This window comes from Pseudorasbora parva, chromosome 15 (assembly GCF_024679245.1).
Source record: "Pseudorasbora parva isolate DD20220531a chromosome 15, ASM2467924v1, whole genome shotgun sequence".
NCBI classification, from domain to species: domain Eukaryota; kingdom Metazoa; phylum Chordata; class Actinopteri; order Cypriniformes; family Gobionidae; genus Pseudorasbora; species Pseudorasbora parva.
Window position 1 is genome coordinate 928,827 of NC_090186.1, and position 20,784 is coordinate 949,610.

General features: G+C 39.5%; 1 pseudogene; it reads right to left on the reverse strand.

The window, feature by feature from the left end:
- The window catches only part of LOC137041798 (NLR family CARD domain-containing protein 3-like), a 54,885-nt pseudogene extending 44,619 nt beyond the window's left edge, over window positions 1-10,266 (reverse strand).
- Between the last annotated feature and the right edge of the window lie 10,518 nt (window positions 10,267-20,784).

The window sequence follows — 20,784 nt, forward strand, 5'->3', positions numbered from 1 at the left end:
AGAACGCGCCAGCGTACCCTCTAGGCTAGCTGGCCTAGAATTCATCCAAAGGATGCCATTGGTCTTCAGGCTTTTTCTGACTTTTTAAATGCATGCCAGGGTGCCATGCCACATGTCAAAGGCCTTCAAATTTTAAATGATTATCAAGAAAATCTGATACTTGTGTTGAAATTACCCGATTGGGCAATTAGTAGATGGAATCGTCTAGTCACACAATCTCTTTCTGAAAATCATGAGTATCCCTCTTAAAAAAATTGCTGCATTTGTGTCCACTGAAGCAGAGGTTGCTTGTAATCCAGTAACCTCCTTTCACACTCTTCGTGCTGCAGAACCCCTAATTGAGAAGGCAAACCTGAAAGAGACCCATAGAAACAGAGTAAGAGTTTTCAGTACTCAAATGAACACAGAGAGTGCTTTGTCAGAAAGGTAACCATCAACTTGACAACTGTTTCAGTTTTCTCAGCAGACCATTGGAGGAGCGACGGAAATGTGTCCAGGAAAAGAGGCTTTGCTACGGATGTCTCAAGTCCGGCCACAGCGCTAAGGAATGTCGCTGCCGTCTCACTTGTAGTGTGTGTAAGAGGAGACATCCAACTAGTCTGCACGATGAGAACTTTGTAAAGGCAATTAAGACTTCACTGCCTGCTGCTCAGTCTCATAGGAATCCTAATGATGTGATGAATGTAGTGGCCTTAAGTGTGAATGGAGAGGACCAAAGTTTGTATACTTCAACGATTGTACCTGGTTGGGTGTCCACAAGGCAGAATCCAAGCTGTGAGAAACTGGTGTATGCACTTTTGGATTCACAGAGTGATACCACATTTATTGACAAAGAAGTGTGATGCTTTACAGGCAACAGCGTTTCCAGTGGAATTAAAGCTCGCCACCATGCTTGGAAAGGATACCGTTCTGCAGAGTGACAGAGTGTCAGGACTTCGAGTCAGAGCATACGAGTCTGGTAATTATATTGACTTGCCACCTACTTACACCAAGGACTGCATACCAGTTAATCATAACCACATTCCTACTTGTGATATCACTAAAAAGTGGAAGCATCTTACGGTCATTGCGGACAAGATGCCACCGTTGCAAGACTGTGATGTTGCTCTTTTAATAGGCTACAATTGTTCAAGGTCGATGACTCACCGAGAAGTAATAACAGGAGGAGATGACGATCCCTACGCCATAGGAACCGACTTGGGATGGAGCATAGTAGGTTGTTCTTCCCCACATTCTAATCTGCCTGGAATCAGTAGACTGTGTCATCGCACTACGGTTAAGGAGCTTCCTTCTATCACACCAGGTGATGTGATCCGTGTCCTTGAGAGTGAATTTAAGGACACAGAGGAAGAGGGTGCAAATGTGTCTCAGGATGACATTCTTTTTCTTGAGAAATTAAAGGAGGGCATACGGAGGAATGTTCACGGCCATTATCAAATGCCGCTTCCATTTAAGGTGAGACCCAATTTCCCAAGCAACAAACAATGTGCTATAATTAGACTCAATCATCTCAGAAGAAAGATGCTAAAGGATGAGTGCTATAAGGAACGCTATAGTGAATTCATGAATGAGATCTTTCAGAGGGGAGATGCTGAGGAAGTGCACAACAGTGGCAAGGAAGGAGAAACATGGTACTTACCTCATCATGGTGTCTTCCATCCAAAGAAGGTCGACAAGCTGCGTGTAGTCTTCGATTGTTCTGCCAGGTATGAAGGCTATTCCTTGAATGACAATTTGCTACAAGGTCCTGATTTGATAAATAATCTAAATGGCATCTTAATTAGATTTCATCAACATCCTATTGCTCTTATGTGTGACGTAGAGAAGATGTATCATCAGTTTCATGTAGACGAGTCTGATCGAGACTTCTTGCGCTTCCTTTGGTGGAAGGATGGAAATCTTAACCAACCCGCCAGTGAGTTTCGCATGAAAGTTCATCTCTTTGGCACAACCTCATCCCCAGGGTGTGCGAATTATGGTTTGAAACATCTTGCAACTGAAAACAGCAATTTATATCCCTTTGGTTCACAATTTGTGATCAAAAACTTCTATGTAGATGATGGAGTGATCAGTGTAGAGAATGCAGAAGAAGACAATAAGGTTGCAGATGAGGCAAGGAAGCTCTGTGCTATGGGTGGCCTACGGCTCCATAAATTTGTATCAAACAGCAAAGCAGTACTGGACGGCATTCCCACTTCGGAAAGGATCTTGAATGTGGGGAACTTTGATCTTGCGTTTGATGAGCTACCCCTAGATAGAACTCTTGGCATACAATGGGAAAGAGAATCTGATTGTATCAAATTTAAGGTTCAGTTGAAAAACCAGCCTGCTACTCGGCGAGGCATATTGTCTACTGTTGCTTCTGTCTATGATCCCTTAGGACTCATCGTGCCTGTTCTGTTGAGAGGAAAGAGAACATTACAGGAAGTGTGTAAGCGTGGCAGTGGATGGGATGATCCTCTACCAGATGCACTCAATCTAAGGTGGGAGCGATGGAGACAAGATTTAAATGATCTGCGGAAAATAGATGTACCACGAACATATGCACCATCCAGTTTTGGAAGAGCTGTTCAAATTGAATTGCATCACTTTTCTGACACTAGTTATGGTCTATGTTCATACTTGAGACTTAAAAATAAGGATGGAGATATTCACTGTGCACTAGTGATGGCGAAATCAAGAGTTGCACCTCTTAAGGTTACAACAATCCCCAGATTGGAGCTAGCTGCTCCCGTTGTTTCTGTCAAAGTGAGTAGTTTACTTAAGCAAGAACTGGACTATGTTGTGAAAGAGGAGACATTCTGGACTGATTCCAAAGTAGTATTAGGATACATAAGTAATGAGGCACGCAGATTTCTTCACACGTTTGTTGCAAATAGAGTACAAAGAATACATCGCAGTACAAGCAGTTCCTCAGCAGTGGAAGTAATAATAATAATAATAATAATAATACGTTCAATTTATATAGCGCGTTTGCAAGCGTGTTAGTAAACCATCCATAATTGAAAGACCAGTGCAAAAACTTGTTTTATTAATGGAGGGATATTAGGATTTTTTTTTTCATTGAAAGGTTTATCAGTGAGACATTGTAAGGTCAATGATTATTTTAATATTTCTAAACTCATATTTCTAAATTTTAATGTTTCTTTTGTGGTTATAAAAGTCAAAAAAAGAGAGAAGAAAAATAGAAAGTATAAAAGAAAAAAAAGAGGACAAAGGAAAATTATTCGTGCTTGTACATTTGGTGTGATGTTTGCACTTGTAATTTGGTGGGAGTGTTAATAATTTGTTTTGTATTGTTAGCTTTATTTATTTTTTTCATATTCCTTTAAATGATTTATTTGTGTATTTGTTTGGTATTTGTTTTCTAGTTTTTCTTTGGTTTCATTTGTCAGAAAACGAAGGTCTTTTATTTTGACATTCTGTTGAGAGTCAAGGATGCGGATATATTGAGTGTTGTTCACACAGTTCATTATGGAACGAGGCCTAGCCGCATAAGGTCGTAGCATTATACGGTTACGGTGCAAGGAGTTTTAGCTTCTGGTTTAAATGGAGAACAAGGTATGGTGTTTGACTTCTTTATTTATTATCCGTATGTTTTGATTTCGTTTCTTTGTGTCAAGGTTGTTTGTTTGTAATGTAGTATGTTTTGAGTTTGTTTTGATGTATGTTTGTTTTAATGGTTTAATAATTTGATGTTTTGTTTGTACAAAGCTCTTGCGGGGGGGGGATTTCTTACGGGGATTTCCCGATGTACGACGGCAATGTTTGATGTCCAACGACGACTGCAATAAAGTTGGGGAATCCTCAGTCAAAGATACAATCCGTTATTAAGCCAGGGAGCTACACATCGGCACAACCCTACTTATCACTAATAGTACCTGAGATAGTAACTGAGTTAAATCCTCCTGATGTTCTGAAAACCACTGGATTAGAGAACAGAACTGATTCATTTCCCGATACACATTCAGACACAAAGTCCCACTGCCTCAAGATTTCATAATTATCCTTGAATATATGTTTCCAAAATGACTGCCAGAACTTAAAATTAAGCTCAACCATTATAAACACACATTTGTCATTCCACAACATACAGAGATCAAAGCTGATGAACCGCTAAATGCATATTTCTTACTGTGACTCCACGTTTACCAATCAGGACTCCATAGGGTGGATAATCTCCAGACGTTATCCCTAATCCCATCATCTTCCTCACCATCATCTTCATCACCATCATCTTCCTCACCATCATCTTCCTCGCCATCATCTTCCTCGCCATCATCTTCCTCGCCATCATCTTCCTCGCCATCATCTTCCTCGCCATCATCTTCCTCGCCATCATCTTCATCACCATCATCTTCCTCACCATCATCTTCCTCACCATCATCTTCCTCACCATCATCTTCCTCACCATCATCTTCCTCACAGTCATCTTCCTCACCATCATCTTCCTCACCATCATCTTCCTCACAGTCATCTTCCTCACCATCATCTTCCTCACAGTCATCTTCCTCACCATCATCTTCCTCACAGTCATCTTCATCACCATCATCTTCCTCACCATCATCTTCCTCACCATCATCTTCCTCACCATCATCTTCCTCACCATCATCTTCCTCACCATCATCTTCCTCACAGTCATCTTCCTCACCATCATCTTCCTCACCATCATCTTCCTCACAGTCATCTTCCTCACCATCATCTTCCTCACAGTCATCTTCCTCACCATCATCTTCCTCACAGTCATCTTCCTCACCATCATCTTCCTCGCCATCATCTTCCTCGCCATCATCTTTACTGATCCTTTTACATTACGTGCACTAAAGTTGTAACTAACTTTTCCTTCACTGCTGGAGTCCTGTATTATATACTATATTAGCTAATATTAATGTACAGTTGTCACCCAGAAGTTAAGATATTATTTAATATCAATCATAAATTAATAATAATAATCCTCATTAATTAATTTACCCAGGCCTGTGATGTTTTTAATCAGTGTAAATCAGTTTTCTAATTAATGTTAAAGGTGTCATGAACTGGCTTTTTTATTTTTTTATACTGTTGTCTGAGGTCAACTAATGATGTTCGTGTGGTTTTTACATTTAAAACATCATAACTAATCAGTAATAGGCTATTTTCTACACTGGTTTTGAGGCTCTCTCCTGAACGCTGGGTTTTGGTGGGCGTGTCTCACTGGAGACTTGGAAGTAAACGCCAAAGCTAGGATTGGATAAGATTTGCATATTTAATGAGCTTCAGCTCCCCTGTCAGTTCAGTTCACATGAGAGAGGAGAGATGAGGGAGAAGCGGCAACCGGAATGATTCTCTCGATCACAGCAGAACGCGTCGGCATGTTAGTGTTCAGAGGGTTAACCTGTCGGCCGGAGAGGAGAGCAACAGGTGTAAAGAGGAGAGGTATCGTTTCGGATATTTCATTATCGATGCATATTTTGACAGCACTAAGTTACTTGTATGACCATCTGACACTATTTTTATGCACTGAGCTAACGTTTGTAGGTTTTAATTTGCGGATTTGTGGCTACGTTCACTGCCTATTCCACAAATGAACATGCCATAATGGACATGCAAATCTTATATTATCACATTATACATATAAGAACTCTGGCACTTATGCGAATTCCTTGCTAGCAGTTAATAGCGCAAGTTAAACAAATAGGCGGCTACAGTAAACTACTTTAGTTAGCTCACTTGAAAGTCTATGACTTAGCCTAACTTTCATGTGACTCGAAAGAGCAGACTCGGCCATAGTGAAAAGCTGAACGTATTTTTGCAGACTTTACAAGAGGCACTTCGTGGGGTTTGTGTCCGTTTGATCCAAAATTCGTATTTAGCATCTATTAGGCAACGTTCATTGAAAAGACAACATTGGGGGCGGAGTCGCACATGGAAATAGACGGGCAGATCGCGAGCACAGCAGGTTTCATTTTAGGCTCTCCAACATTTTTATTTCTACATTTAATAAACAAACTATTTAGTCAGATAGGTATTTGTTGTAAAAGAAATACAGTCACAATTTCAAGCATTTTTAAGCACGTTATCCAAAATTAAAGCACTTTTCAAACCTTAAAAACACAACATCAAAATGCAAGCACTTTCAAGGATTTCAAGCACCCGTACGAAGCCTGAAGGACCTTTTAAACTCTGAAACTTACAGGATATTCTTATATTACCATGACCTTTTATATATCAGAAGCTCAAGGGAAAGTTGATTTCTCAATTCATCACCCCTTTAACTTGTCTGACTGCTTCATTTCCACATTAAAATAATCTAAAGGCACGTCATGAGCCCTTTAAGACTCTGAGCTTGTTATTTAGGAGAAAACCTCTCATTTAGCAAATGGTGCCGATTCATTATTAAACATGATTCTTCATTAGTGAATAATTAACACTCACAGAGCTTTTCTGCAGTTGCTCACAGCTGGTATCAGTCTTCTTCTGCCCTCAGCTGATGTGTTGTATTTCCTGAGGTTCAGCTCATCCAGCGGCTCCTCTGAGATCTGAAGCATGTAGGCGATTGTTGAGCAGTGAGACGGAGAGAGTTTCTCCTCTGAGTGTTTGTCTGATTTCACAAACTCCTGGATCTCTCTGGACAGAGTCTGATCTTTCACTTCCAGCAGACAGAGGAACAGATTGATGGATTGATCAGCTGAGAGTTCAGATGAGAGTTCAGATGAGAGTTCAGATGAGAGTTCAGCTAAGAGTTCAGGTCTACCTTTGATCTTCAGTTGAATGTACTGTGTGATTTCTCTGATGTCCTCTGAGCTTTTCTCTGTGTGTGTCAGTAGATCCTGTAAGAGTCTCTGATTGGACTCCAGAGAGACGCCCAGCAGGAACCGCAGGAACAGATCCAGCCGTCCATTCTCACTCCTGACGGCTTTATCTACAGCTGATGTTAGTAGACCATACAGAGAGTCTTTACCAGATCTGTAAGATCTGAATCTATGCAGTGGTTTCTTGTTCTTGATCACATGAGAGTAAAACACATAGAAAGCAGCGAGAAACTCCTGGAGGCTCAGATGAATGAAGCTGTAGACTTTCCTCTGATGAATCACAGATTCCTGCTTAAAGATCTCAGTGCAGATCCCAGAATACACTGCGGCGTCAGTGACGTCTATGCCGCTCTCTCTCAGGTCCTCCTCATAGAACATCACATTGCCCTTCATCAGCTGTTTGAAAGCCACTTCAGCAAGTTTCACAATCACTTCTCTGTTGGACGGCAGGAGTTTCTCTGGAACTCTCTCTTCATACTTCTGATTCCTCATGTTGATCTGAATCAGCAGGAAGTGGATGTACATTTCAGTCAGAGTTTGGGGGATTTCTGCCCTCAGATCTTCTTCCAGGAGCTTTTGAAGCACAGTGGATGAGATCCAGCAGAAGACGGGTATGTGGCACATGATGTGGAGGCTTCTTGCTCTTCTGATGTGGGAGATGATTCTGCTGGCTTGATGCTCGTCCCTGATTCTCTTCCTGAAATATTCCTCCTTCTGAGGCTCATTGAATCCCTGAATCTCTGTCAGACGGTTGATGTATTTGGAGGGGATCTGATTGGCTGCTGCTGGTCTGGAGGTGATCCAGATGAGAGCTGAAGCATCTCTCCTTTCATGAGCTTTGACATCAACACATCCACTGATGAAGTCTCAGTCACATCAGAAACTTCCTTTGACATCAACACATCCACTGATGAAGTCTCAGTCACATCAGAAACTTCCTTTGACATCAACACATCCACTGATGAAGTCTCAGTCACACCAGAAACTTCCTTTGACATCAACACATCCACTGATGAAGTCTCAGTCACATCAGAAACTTCCTTTGACATCAACACATCCACTGATGAAGTCTCAGTCACACCAGAAACTTCCTTTGGCATCAACACATCCACTGATGAAGTCTCAGTCACATCAGAAACTTCCTGAGCGTCTGAAAACCTCAGTGTGATTCTGCTTTCATCCAGACCATCAAAGATGAACACAACTTTACACTCCTCATAAATCCTTGAGTCCAGATCGTGAATTTCAGGATGAAAGTCCAGCAGAAGTCTGTGAAGACTGTACTGATGATCTCGGATCAAGTTCAGCTCTCGAAATGGAAGCACAAACATGAAATCTACATCCTGATTGGCTCTTCCCTCGGCCCAGTCCAGAATGAACTTCTGCACAGAGACGGTTTTTCCGATTCCAGCGATGCCTTTAGTAAGAACAGTCTTGATCTGCTGTTTCTCCTCACGTCCTGGTTCAGCTGAGGCTGTAAAGATGTCATTGCAGTAGATTGGAGTGTCTTGTGAGTGTTGTGTTCTGGCTGTTTTCTCCATCTGTAAAACCTCATGTTCTTCATTCACTCCTCCTCTCTCTCCCTCTATGATGTAGAGCTGTGTGTAGATCCTGTTCAGGAGGGCTTCATTCTCCTGGAGTTTCAGTCCCTCAAATAATCTCTCATACTTGTTCTTCATGCTGGTTTTGTGTCTGTCTTTGACCCTCTGGAGCTCATCATTCATTGGTTGAGGAAAATCTCCAGTCGGATCATCTCTATCCTCTCTGATAAAACAACAACCCAAGAACAGGTTAAAAAAAGTGTAAAATAAAGGATTATTTGAATAAAATTTAAACTTAAATTATACAGTAGATCAAAACAGATGTCAATCTTGTATTTTCTGTACAAGATATCACGCAACACATGAAATCCCACAACTTCCATTTGAGCTGCTATTCAGGCCGGTATATTGACGCATGTAATGGGATTTCATGTTTTGTGTGATATCACTGCTTCGCCTCTGCTTCCTCATAATATAGTCCCAAATCAATATCTGCCTAGGAAATCGCCCAGTCTTAATCTGCATCGATATTTGTACTCGTTGAGAATACTCAGGCCACAAGAAGTAATTAGGTGGGGGGTTTTTTTGGCTCAATTTTACTCGGGACATGCTAGCTGGCAACATTAGAATCCATTCATTATGCTAAGCTAAGCTAGCGGCGACCCTGCCAAACTAAAACAATGCATGCACTGAGACAAAAAAAGCATTTGTCCACATCTAAATTTAGGAAAGAGGTTGAATAAGCCCTATTTCTAAAAACAGTGTTCCTTTAAACAATTAATCATGCAGCTCTAATAACAGACATACTTTCAAGCAAAGTAATCATATTTAAGCATTTCACATTAGTTAAGTTAATTACTTAATGCACACTACACTGCACAAATGATAGAGATCACGAAAGGACTTCACACTCTCTGTCCCAAACGCGTTCAGTCTGGGCCAGTATGAACTATAACAGTAAGGTGATCGGCTATCCGCACCCCATCAGTTATTTGGTTCTCTACTGCCACCTGTTTGTGCAGTTGTGTAAAAGAGAAAATTAAGTTGTGATCACAAGAAAACAAGAAAAATAATAATAATCCATGGCCTCTTAGGGCTCCTGTACTACTTTAAATCATCTTAACATTGTTTTTTATATATATAATCGCTGGCATACACTGCTGTGATGCAATAGTTTCCCTGCCTCCGACACACAGAAGAGATTGATGAATATTTGCACACTAAAGTATTCTCATCTCTTCATAACATTAAGGCTGAATCACTGGAGTCACATGGACTATTACATTGATGACTTTACTTCCTGCTCATCTGCTCGCCTGGATATCGTCTGCATCCTCAGTATGGTGTAAACATGAGTCTGATCTTCTGATCTCAGTTTTAGTCCATTAAGGCACTTTAAGTGTTGTTCAGGTCAAGCGTTTAGAGCTCCTGCTGTTTTAGAGACTGAAATACTGCAGCAGGAGCTGAATATGATCACAAGGCCACAAACTCAGCTTTACTGCTCATATTTGAGTTTTTCTTCCTTTGAGATGGAAACGGACAGAGCTGTGCTGCAGTTCAGTGGATGTGTCCAGATCTCTGTCAGTCACATGACTAAAGACTATTCATTACTGCCATGTCTCTTACCTGGGGTCAGAGGTCACGGCTTCATCACTGATATTAGGAGGAGGACCCATGGATCGGTCACTCCTCAGAGACACACAGCTGGGGTCAGAGGTCACGGCTTCATCACTGATATTAGGAGGAGGACCCATGGATCGGTCACTCCTCAGAGACACACAGCTGAGGTCAGAGGTCACGGCTTCATCACTGATATTAGGAGGAGGACCCATGGATCGGTCACTCCTCAGAGACACACAGCTGGGGTCAGAGGTCACGGCTTCATCCCTGGGTTCTGCAGATGAAGATCTCTCTCTGCTTCCTCTGTTCCCCATAACTGACCTCAGACCTGCACACAAAACAAATCACACATGACACTTGAACTGTTCCAGCTGCAGCCCTGAATGTTTTAAAAAAATTGGGGTATCTAACGGTTGCGCAGCACAGTCTTCCTAGGACACACACACACACACACACACACACACACACACACACACACACACACACACACACACACACACATTTAGAGAGTTATATGAACAGTTTGGTTAGTATGGTCTGTGGCAGACTTTTCTTCGTGTCAGGACAACAATTCAATAAACAAGAAAATAAATAAATCACTAATGAAAATATTCCAGATGAAGCCATGTTGAGCGTCTGCAGCAACACTGATTTCAGGATTCATTGAAGAACAGAAAGTTCAAAAGAACAGAATTTATTTGAAGTAGAATCTTTTGTAAAGATTATAAATGTCTATATGTCTTTTACAAATATTCTTTACTGTCACTTTAGATCAATTTAATGCATCCTTGCTGAACAAAAATATGAATTGTTTTTTATCTTATTGAACTCATACTTTTGAACAGAAGTGTACACTATCGTGTTTAGGTTTGGGACAACTAATCCTGAAAAAGGTTAAAAGTTATCATTAGAACAGAATGTTGTTCCTGATGTCCTGAAATCTGCTTTGGTTGTACCCCTGCGGAAAGGTGGAGATCCAACCCACTTAAATAATCACAGACCGATTCCCAAACTATTGGTGATAGTCAAAATGTTTGAATCTATTGCCAGTGAACAGATAAAGGATTTTTTGTCTAGAAACAGCATTTTGTTCAGGTGTCAGTCCGGTTTCAGAAATAATCATAGTACGGTAACTGCCCCAATGAAAGCTGTAAATGCCATTACCTGTGCTCTAGATAGAGGAAGATCATGTGCTGCTATGTTTAATGATTTGGCTAAAGCTTTCCACACTGCCAATCATGGTTTCCTTTTATCACGTCTACATTGTATCAGTCTTTCTGAAACCGCATTGGGCTGGATTAGGAACTCCTGAAAGAACAGGTGTCAAAGAGTGCAGATCAAGGAGTTTCTTTCTGATACGCTCAGTACTGAATCTGGACTGCACCAGGGGTCAATGTTGGGTCCCCTGATATTTACATTATATAGAAACAATCTTGGTGATAATATATGCAAGTATTCATTTATATGCTGACGACACCATAATTTACTGATTTGCATCCTCCATTGATAACTGCATCTTAAAGCCGCAGGAAGCATCTGTAATACTTCAGCGTAACCTCATCTCTCTAAGACTAGTTCTGAATGATAAGAAAACTAAATATATGGTTTTCTCTTGGAAACGTAAGTGTGAATCTTCTCTGCCATCTCTTTACACTTTGCAGGGTAATTCTATTGAACTAGTCTCCTTCTATAGATACCTGGGCTTTGTGTTGGAAGAGGACTTATCATTTAAGTTACATATTAAACATTTGTTATCCAAGTTAAGAGTGCATGTTTTTCACAGTCAGCCAAGATAAAGCTGGTGGAAGCGATCCTTCTTATCGGTCTTAGATTATGGAGACATTTCCTTACAGAAATACCACTAAAGCCCTTTGGACTCTGTTTATCACTCTGCTTTCAGATTTATAACTCTGACTAATCATTAAACTCATCACTGTGGACTGTATGAAATGGTGGGTTGGCCTTCACTTCACTGAAGAAGGTACAAGCACTGGCTTATATTTGTGTATAAGGCCATAGTTGGCCAGCTTCCTCTGTATATGAATAGTCTGATAACTGTCAATAGTCAAGGACTATTCATATACAGAGGAAGCTGGCCAACTATGGCCTTATACACAAATATAAGCCAGTGCTTGGACCTTCTTCAGTGAAGTGAAGGCCAGCCCACCATTTCATACAGTCCACAGTGATGAGTTTAATGATTAGTCAGAGTTATAAATCTGAAAGCAGAGTGATAAACAGAGTCCAAAGGGCTTTAGTCGGCCTTTCCAAACTGTCTGCACTCGTTCTTAATCTTGTTTAATTGCTGGAAATGTGTTGTGATTATTGTTTTATGTATTTAATTTAACATTGTTGGTTTTAATTTAGTTTTTTGTGTGCTGCTACCTTGGCCAGGGCTTATAAATGAGAAATCTATCTCAATGTGATTTCCATCCCTTGTTAAATAAAAGTATAATAAAAAAAAAATTCTTCAAGACTGGACATAGCATTTAAATTTGTTACATAAAAAGATTGTCCTAATTTGAGCCGAGAGGAAAGACCATTTATCCCCAAGTAACTGATAGTTGGTCAATCTTAATGATTGTGAAACTGGCCTCTGGAGATGAATTTAGTGTTTCCTCTGGGATATTTCAGCTGTGATGGCAGGACTATTTCACCAGGAGGAGTTCTGTGACCCAAGAGAAGGGTATATTCATCATCTATGGCACAAATACTGCTACGGTTTAGGATAATGGATCATTCAGCAGCAAGAGATATTCTAGCAAAATCATGAGTGCACAATACTTTATAAAAAAATACACATTAGGAGAAAAAAAACGCATTTAGTGGGAAACAAATAAAAGGTAACATTTTCCTCATTGTTCTTTGTTTATAAAATACATTGATGAAAAACAAGTAAATATATTTATGTATATACAAATAAAAATACGCTTATTAAACCTCTCCTCCTCTTAGACTGCATCACTCCTTTCCTATTTCATTTTTTTTTTTTTTAATAAAGCAACACCATGTGACACACAAAGAATAATAACGGGAACATTGATCTTGGAGTCGCGTTACTGTCGCGCTGTTTGAACACTGAACGGAGAATCACTGAGAATGAGTTTCCATTAACTTTAACTTATCGACTGAAATATTCATCTGTACCACACACTGAGCTCTCGAACGGCTTCAGAAGTCTTGAATATAGTCAACGAAAACTTTATAGTGCTTTACAATGTTTTATGTGGCGAACACGAATACAGTCACTGAGAACATTTACATTTATGATCGCACACAGAAAACACTGGACAATAATATGACATGATATCAGAAGCTGATGAATGAACTTACCGTAATGTGATATTTATGACCGTTTTTAACTCCTGGAAATGAGACTTTACATCTCGGCAGAATCGAGTCTTTACTTTCTGTCTTGATTGGGTTATTGAAAGTCCAGGCAACACTCCAGCTTAATTGAATATTTATTAGTCACATTCATATTGGCGTGCTGCCACCAAACACACTGGACAAACTCCATTAGACAGCCCCTCCCCCCTGCACATGCACAAACATATACTAGACAGAGCTGCCACTACTTGATAAATCCAGCCACTATCATTACACTTTCGGTTTGGCCTCAGGTGTGTCCTCAGTACGCGCATGCGCAGGAGGCCTCAGGTGTCAACAACACATAAGCTGTGTCCCAAAGTGAAGGGTGCGCACTTCGAAGGCCATGCACTTCGAAGGCCAGACCAGGCCACGCCTTCAAAGTGCACGAAGTGCACGAAGGGCGAACCGAGGGACAGGGTTGCCAGGTCTGAATAATAAAACCCCTCCAATTGTTATTCAAAAGTAACGGAATCACAGCCAGAATGGGCCAAAATATCCCAAAATGCGGGGCGCGGGCAGTAGACATATTGCTTAAGTAAAGACAACTTAACCTGTGGACTATAGGCTACAAACACCCCAAAGCAACAGTAGCCTAAATGCAACCCCATTCCAGACTTGGCAACAATGAACCAAAGCGCCGTTAATGGACTAGCAGGTTCTGACAACTGAGAGCGGACGTTCGTGAGGAGATTTTAAAAAGAGAAGTGGAGCATATACTACTACTTATATATATATACTTTTTTTGAGCTTTCTATTGGGTTTTGACACGCTTCAAAGCCTGCGACGATGGGCTGGACCATAAAGCATGTAAATCTGTAGCCGGTTAAATATTGTCAAATTGCAAATATTAGTTAACAGTTTATTTCTTATGTTATATGTAACTGTTACAATATATTTTAAACATTTAGCCTATACGTCCAAGTTTTTTTTTTTTTTTTAAGTAGCCTAGGCCTACTTATTTTTATTCAACTCATCATCTCAGATGCATTTTTTATGGCATGCCATGCAGCCGTCGACCGATTCGGCCCCGCAAAGCTGCGGACAGTGGAAATATGCCCTGCTCATCCCAGAAGATGATGTCCCGCTCAGGCCTTATACCAGAGTCTCTATTGTGCATTATTCCCCATCCCGGTCCAGCTCCAGCTTCTCCCGCTCAGCGCAATAAAAGTGTTGAAAAGTGTTTTCTTCTGGTTTGGCTGATAATAAAAATGTGTTGTTTCTAAAGTTAAACTTAAGTTATTTTATTGGTCTATAAATAGGCTATAGTTGTAAAAAGGCTAATAGACCAATTTATTTTCATTTACACATTTTAAATTACATGACAAGAAAATATATGTATAAACATAAATGTGTTTAATGTAGCTACAAATTATAACGTGCATTACAAAAATAAACAATAGCTAGGCTATAGAAAAACCACTTCTCTTTAATTTAGCCTACGTTTGACGTTAACGAAAATGAACAATAGACAGCAGTTCATTTAATTTACAAATAACTTGCATAAAAATTAATAAGCTAGCCATTTAAATTGTTCTGTGTCGGCCACGCATTCAGCCTTTGGAGGATCAGGATCGATGTTTCGTTGACCGTCGTCATGCAGTGAACATTCATTCATTCATATATATATATATATATATATATATATATATATATATTTAATTATAATTATAAGAAAAAATACAAACAAACGAAATCTGCTGACTTAGATGCTAAAATAAAGTTTTATATATATATATATATATATATATATATATATATATATATATAAAACTTTATTTTAGCATCTAAGTCAGCAGATTTCGTTTGTTTGTATTTTTTCTTATAATTCTGAGTGACAGATGTCACATTTGATATAGCCTATTTTTCTGTGCATTTGTTTTAGTTACGGTGTTGACATAGGGTACAGCAGGCTGTAAGAAAAATAAATGATTGCACGGTCAATTCCTATCCAGTGTCTCTCTTTCTGTAAGGGACATTTAAAAGATAGATTCTGGAAACAAAATCTAAATTTAGCTGGATCAGTCGGGTCGGGAATAAAATGATGTATAGCGGGTGAGCACGGAGTGAATTTTGCGCGAGCGGAATGGTGCGGTGCGGTATAGCGGGAGCGGGACGAAAATACAGATTATATTTTGAAGGCTATTTAAAGACAGTGTATGGGAAAAAAAGAAACAGCGAAAAGGTTGTTAATGGACTGATTCCTCTTCTTGAGATAATGGTTGAGAAATAAATAGCATTTAAAAATTGGGGAAATTAAAGTTCATTTTGCTCAGGGCAGGGAACTGGGAACTGTGTGAATGCACTAACGTTGGACGTTTTATTTACTTCTAGCGCTTGCGCTGTTGTGTTCAATAGTACCCAGGCTACACTTGAGTTACCGACCGCTATACCGTCTTTAACTGGAATCTGGTCGATTGCCGCGGGAATGCGGACCAGTCAAATCCTGTAGTCACCAGTGTGCTATGAATTCTGGGATAGGGAAGGCTGCGAAGTTATGGGAAGGTCCCATCTGCTGTACCCTTCCTTTGCCTGAGAACCGAAGGGCGCATTTTGAAGTCGCTCATGAATTGCGGCAGCCTTCGTCGCACCGCTGTGACGCAATCGCACTTCAAATGCGGCCTTCAGAGGTGCAGCTCTCCCTTTGGGACAGTCTTCGTAGTGCAGGTATGACGTAATCGCACTTCAAATGCGGCCTTCGAAGTGCGCGCACTTCACTTTGGGACACAGCTATAAACCCCGCCCATCTCTCTTCTTCTGCTCTTAGTGTTCAGTCGCTCGTTAAATGTGTTTAGCGCCTCCTCCTGGACTGGAGATGGCATTCATTATTTATATTCATTGCACTTCAGTTTAGTTATCATTTCTTTCACTGTATTTCTTTATAAATTAATTAATGTTTTTGTAATTAACAAACACTCAAGATTTCTTTACATTTCCCTCACAATTATCTGTATCTGTTTTATTTAAGAAAAAAATGTGTATTACAATCTATAATGTCATTTGTTTCTATTTATGAATGTTTAACAATCTTGAATTTAATTTCTCCAAGAGGAATCTCTATTCTGTCGTTCATTTTCTGCTCTTTGGTATTAACATCTGAATGTTTAGTGATTTTAAGTCTCATCTGCTAAATGAATGAATGTATTAAAGCTTTCTGTTCTTTTCCTCCATGTTAGGATTCTTGTGTTTGTTCATTGCTGAGAGAAATCAATAACATGAACACAATATCATTTCTTTATCGCAGGAGAACAACAAACTGAACTGAACACGAGCCGAGAACTAGTGATGGAGAAACGGAGCTTTTCCAGACTCCGAATCAACTGAACCGATTCACTCACTAAATGATTCACTCTTCTGAAGCGCTCGAGACTCGCTGGCGACCCCTGCTGGTCAAAACTGTGACACTGCAATGAGAACTCAGACCAAACATGTGATGAGACTCTTTATAACACAACTTTATTACATTAAATATAATCCTCCATTAAATGTGAGGTGTGTGTATAATTTCTGTTCTTTTGTTCATTTGTAGAGCTTGTTTTTGTGTTTTAGGCAGGGATGGGAAGCGATTCACTTTCACTTTTCCTCTGTGAACCCATGAACCAGTGTCTATATGTTTTTAAAGCTTTATAAATGTGTAGACATCATTTTAATAATAACTTTAATGCCATATTTGTATAATAAAATGGAAGTTAATAGTCTCTCATTGACCTGAAGCTCTGCGTATAAAGCCCTACAATGTAATAAAATATCATATTATACAGACACTTCATATTTAATGGTGTCAGATGATTTGTTAATGGCCTTTAATAGATTCGAGGTTTAATAAAACATTTGTAATTGGTTTGTAAAAGGTGTTTTTCTGCATGTTTGGGCTCAGTTTTCACTGCATTTCCACTGTTTGACCAGCAGGGGTTCTCAGAGAGTCTCGAGCGCTTCAGTGAATCATTTAGTGAATCAGTTGTTGAGTTGAACAGTTTGTGTGAATCACTCCTTCAGGATTATTATAAAGTCCCAGGCACAGCTGCCTCCATCACCTCCATCTGTGTTGTTTCAGTCACTCTTTACTGGATTCTCCACACTTTCCCCATTCAGCTTTATGAAAACACCATCTCTCTATATAGCCTGTCCTTTTATCCACACTTGTGTGTTTCCTCTGGGACGACGACACACTTCTATTATTATACATTCACACTCATTTGGGACATTTACCCTTCTATATGCTAATCTTTAATGAATGTTACACATCCTCCAGCTTGTGTTGTGATTCTGTCTCATCTAACAGAACTATAAGCTGCTAACCAAAGTCCAAGTGCGGTCTTAACCGTGTTTCTAGAGCACAAATAATATCGGCTATATCATCCAGATCTGCAGGAACTTTCTGGAGCTCATTCGCTATTAAACTTCTGTCGTTCCATTGGAGGAAATGAAACGCCGTGAGAAAGCCGATCAGCTCCAGACAAACCATCATAATTGGTGTTCAGCATCTGATGAATAATTCCAGCTTTAATATCTTTAATCCCCAATAACTCTGTTGCTGCTTCTACAATGGTCTGGCTTTTATACTCGCCAGCTCTCGAGGACAACATCGCCCTCCTGTGGACATCATATCATCTTTAGGGGACGACTTCTAGTTCGTCTCACTCCTTCCCCTTCTAAAAAACTCCATCATTGTTTTTTAAGGTCACTCTCTGAGAATCCCAAGAGTTCTTCATCATCATCTCTTCCTTGAGTATTTCCAGCGACTGCCGATGCTGAAGCTCCTCCAGTTGTTGAGCGGTAGGATAACACACTTTAAGTTGAGATGTGTGTAACTGGTAAATCTTCTCCTGTTTCTTCCTGTTCCTCCTGATAGTTTAAAGGGCCCGTCCTACGCTCAGCTCCATAGAGATCCTGCCATTCTGGAGCCAGTTGAGCAGAAATGTGTTCCTCTGCTTTTGAGAGCGGGTGTGAACGCATCCAAACTCTGGCGTTCGTTCTGAATGAAAGTCTTCTTTTACTGTCATAATGTGGCTTTTGTCTGAGACGAGCTCGTGGAGATCCTTTAATTCCTGAAGTTGAGCAGCATTGCTATATGTTGGAGAATCTGGAGAAATGTCCTGGGACTGAAACACGACATCCAATGGAGCTCTGAGAGGCGAGAGCCGGAGATTCTGGACCAGCTGAATTCAGGACAAACCAAACTCATGAAGGGCTTTTCCTACATCTGCACACTTTTACTTTTAGAAATGGGGACAATCTTTGAATGAGGAGCAAATAATGTTTTGGTCGTCACAGTAAAAACATTAAATATGATAATATTAGAGTTTTGAAGCTGGGAAAAGATGTGTAGTGCTATTTCTGCCCCAATCCCATGGTTACAGTCCGTGTTCCTGCATTAAATCCATGGGGAATGTTGCTGATTTGAGGACTTAAAGCCTTTTATAACTCGTCCATTCCCAATGTTTGTCCTGGTTTCCCCGTCAGTGCTGTTTGATCTGTGCTTTAGCTCAGAGAACTCTGTGCCGAATCTGATGCTTCTCACTAGACCTCCATCGTCCTGAAGTCAAAGGGTTTTCTGAAGGGCTTTTGGTGAAGCGGCTGAAATAAGGTCTGTGGCGAACACAAGCTCAAGACACTTTCAGGCTTTATTCTACAGCATAAACACATCAGTATTACCCCACTCATGATCTTCTGGAGCTGCTACGTGTCTTGAGAAAGGCGTTTGCTAACAAGTGTCTAATGGACGCCAGAGGCAGGCGAGGAGATGAACCGTCTTCAGCCCAAAAGCTAAACTCAGGGGCTTTCACAGCCTCATTCTGCTCATAATTGAGCTCTTATAAACTATTCTCACTCAAACGCTCTGGGGAAATGTCTGAGATAAAAACTGAAAGAGTTGTGGGAAGCTCAGGGATGGTGACGCTGAAGTCATGTGACCGTGGTGTCGTTCCTTTATAGCCTAGCTTTAGCTTTTTACTTCTGGCGGCTGCATTTAGGCTTCAGGACTCATAAAGTTGTGTTATAGTTATCTTGATGGACAAAATGTGCAAGTGTCACAAACTTGTGTTGATCACTATGGAGGACCAAATTACTCAAAATGAAACGATTAAATAAATAATGAATTCAATTAAACAACAATTAAATGTACCAGTTTATTCTGAAATAATTAAAAAAAATAATTCAATAATTAATTTAATAATTAAACAATTAATTTAATTAAATATTAATTCAATAATTAATTTAATAATTAAACAATTAATTTAATTAAATATTAATTAAATAATTAAATAAAAAGCTACATGTATCTATTTATTTTGTAAAATTACATGAAATTGTTTAATATATTTCACAATTACCTCTTCCACACACACTCTTCCAAATAGATACAAATACATTTTTTCATTATTAAATGTGCTTTTTCAAAAATACGTTTTTCATAATAATAGAGGACATTTCACGAATGCCAATCAACAGGCAGTGGGTGGAGCTTGGCACTGATTGGATAATCCTTTCAGATTGATTACTTTTTTCTGTCTGGGTCTGGCAATTGGCAAAGGGAAATTGGGGAATTGACTGGAAATTAATATGGCGGTAGGAATTGATCAAGATAAAAACGCACTGCCTTAAACACAGCCACTCATAGTTTTCAGGTTTTTAGAAAATTCAATAAGGTCAAAATACATTTTCAGTAACAAATAAGAAAAAAGAAGCACCCTTGGTGTTCCGTGATGTCATCAAACCACACAGATGGATCTGTCATGTCTGTCAACTCTTCAACTTTAAACCAATCAGTGCCAAGCTCCGCCCACTGCCTGTTGATTGGCATCTGTGAAATGTCCTCTATTATTATGAAAAAAATCTTTGGGAAAATCGTGCTCTGGAAATGCATGATTCGTCAAATAAGCGTCATTCGTAAATGCAGCATATTATTATGAAAAACATCTTTTTGAAAAAACACATTAAATAATGGAAAAAAAAGAGTTTTAAACATAAAAAATGTGGAAGAGGTAATTGTGAAATATATTAAACAATTTAATGTAATTTAAATAATAAATATATACATTTATTTATTTATTGAATTAATAATGAATGAAATTAATTAATTATTTAATTAATAATTAAATCATTTCAGAATAAACTGGTACATTTAATTGTTGTTTTATTGAATTCATTATTTATTGAATTATTTCATTTTGAGTAATTTGGTCCTCCATAGATCACAGAGCCTGTTTTTAGCGCGAATCCAAACGCCTGAAATCCTATTGGCTCATTCATACTGGCAAGGAGCTTTTGGAGTATCCTCATTGGCCAAACCACTCCATAGCAACCAAACAGAGTACCCTAGCAACCGTTTAACAAGACCTATATCTCTGCATCAGAACGTTGTATAAAGATGGGGGTTGGATCTTTTGACTCATGCTAGCAAAACTGGACTGTTAACATGCTAGAATGCTAATAATGCTAACATAATTAAAATGTTTTGCTAG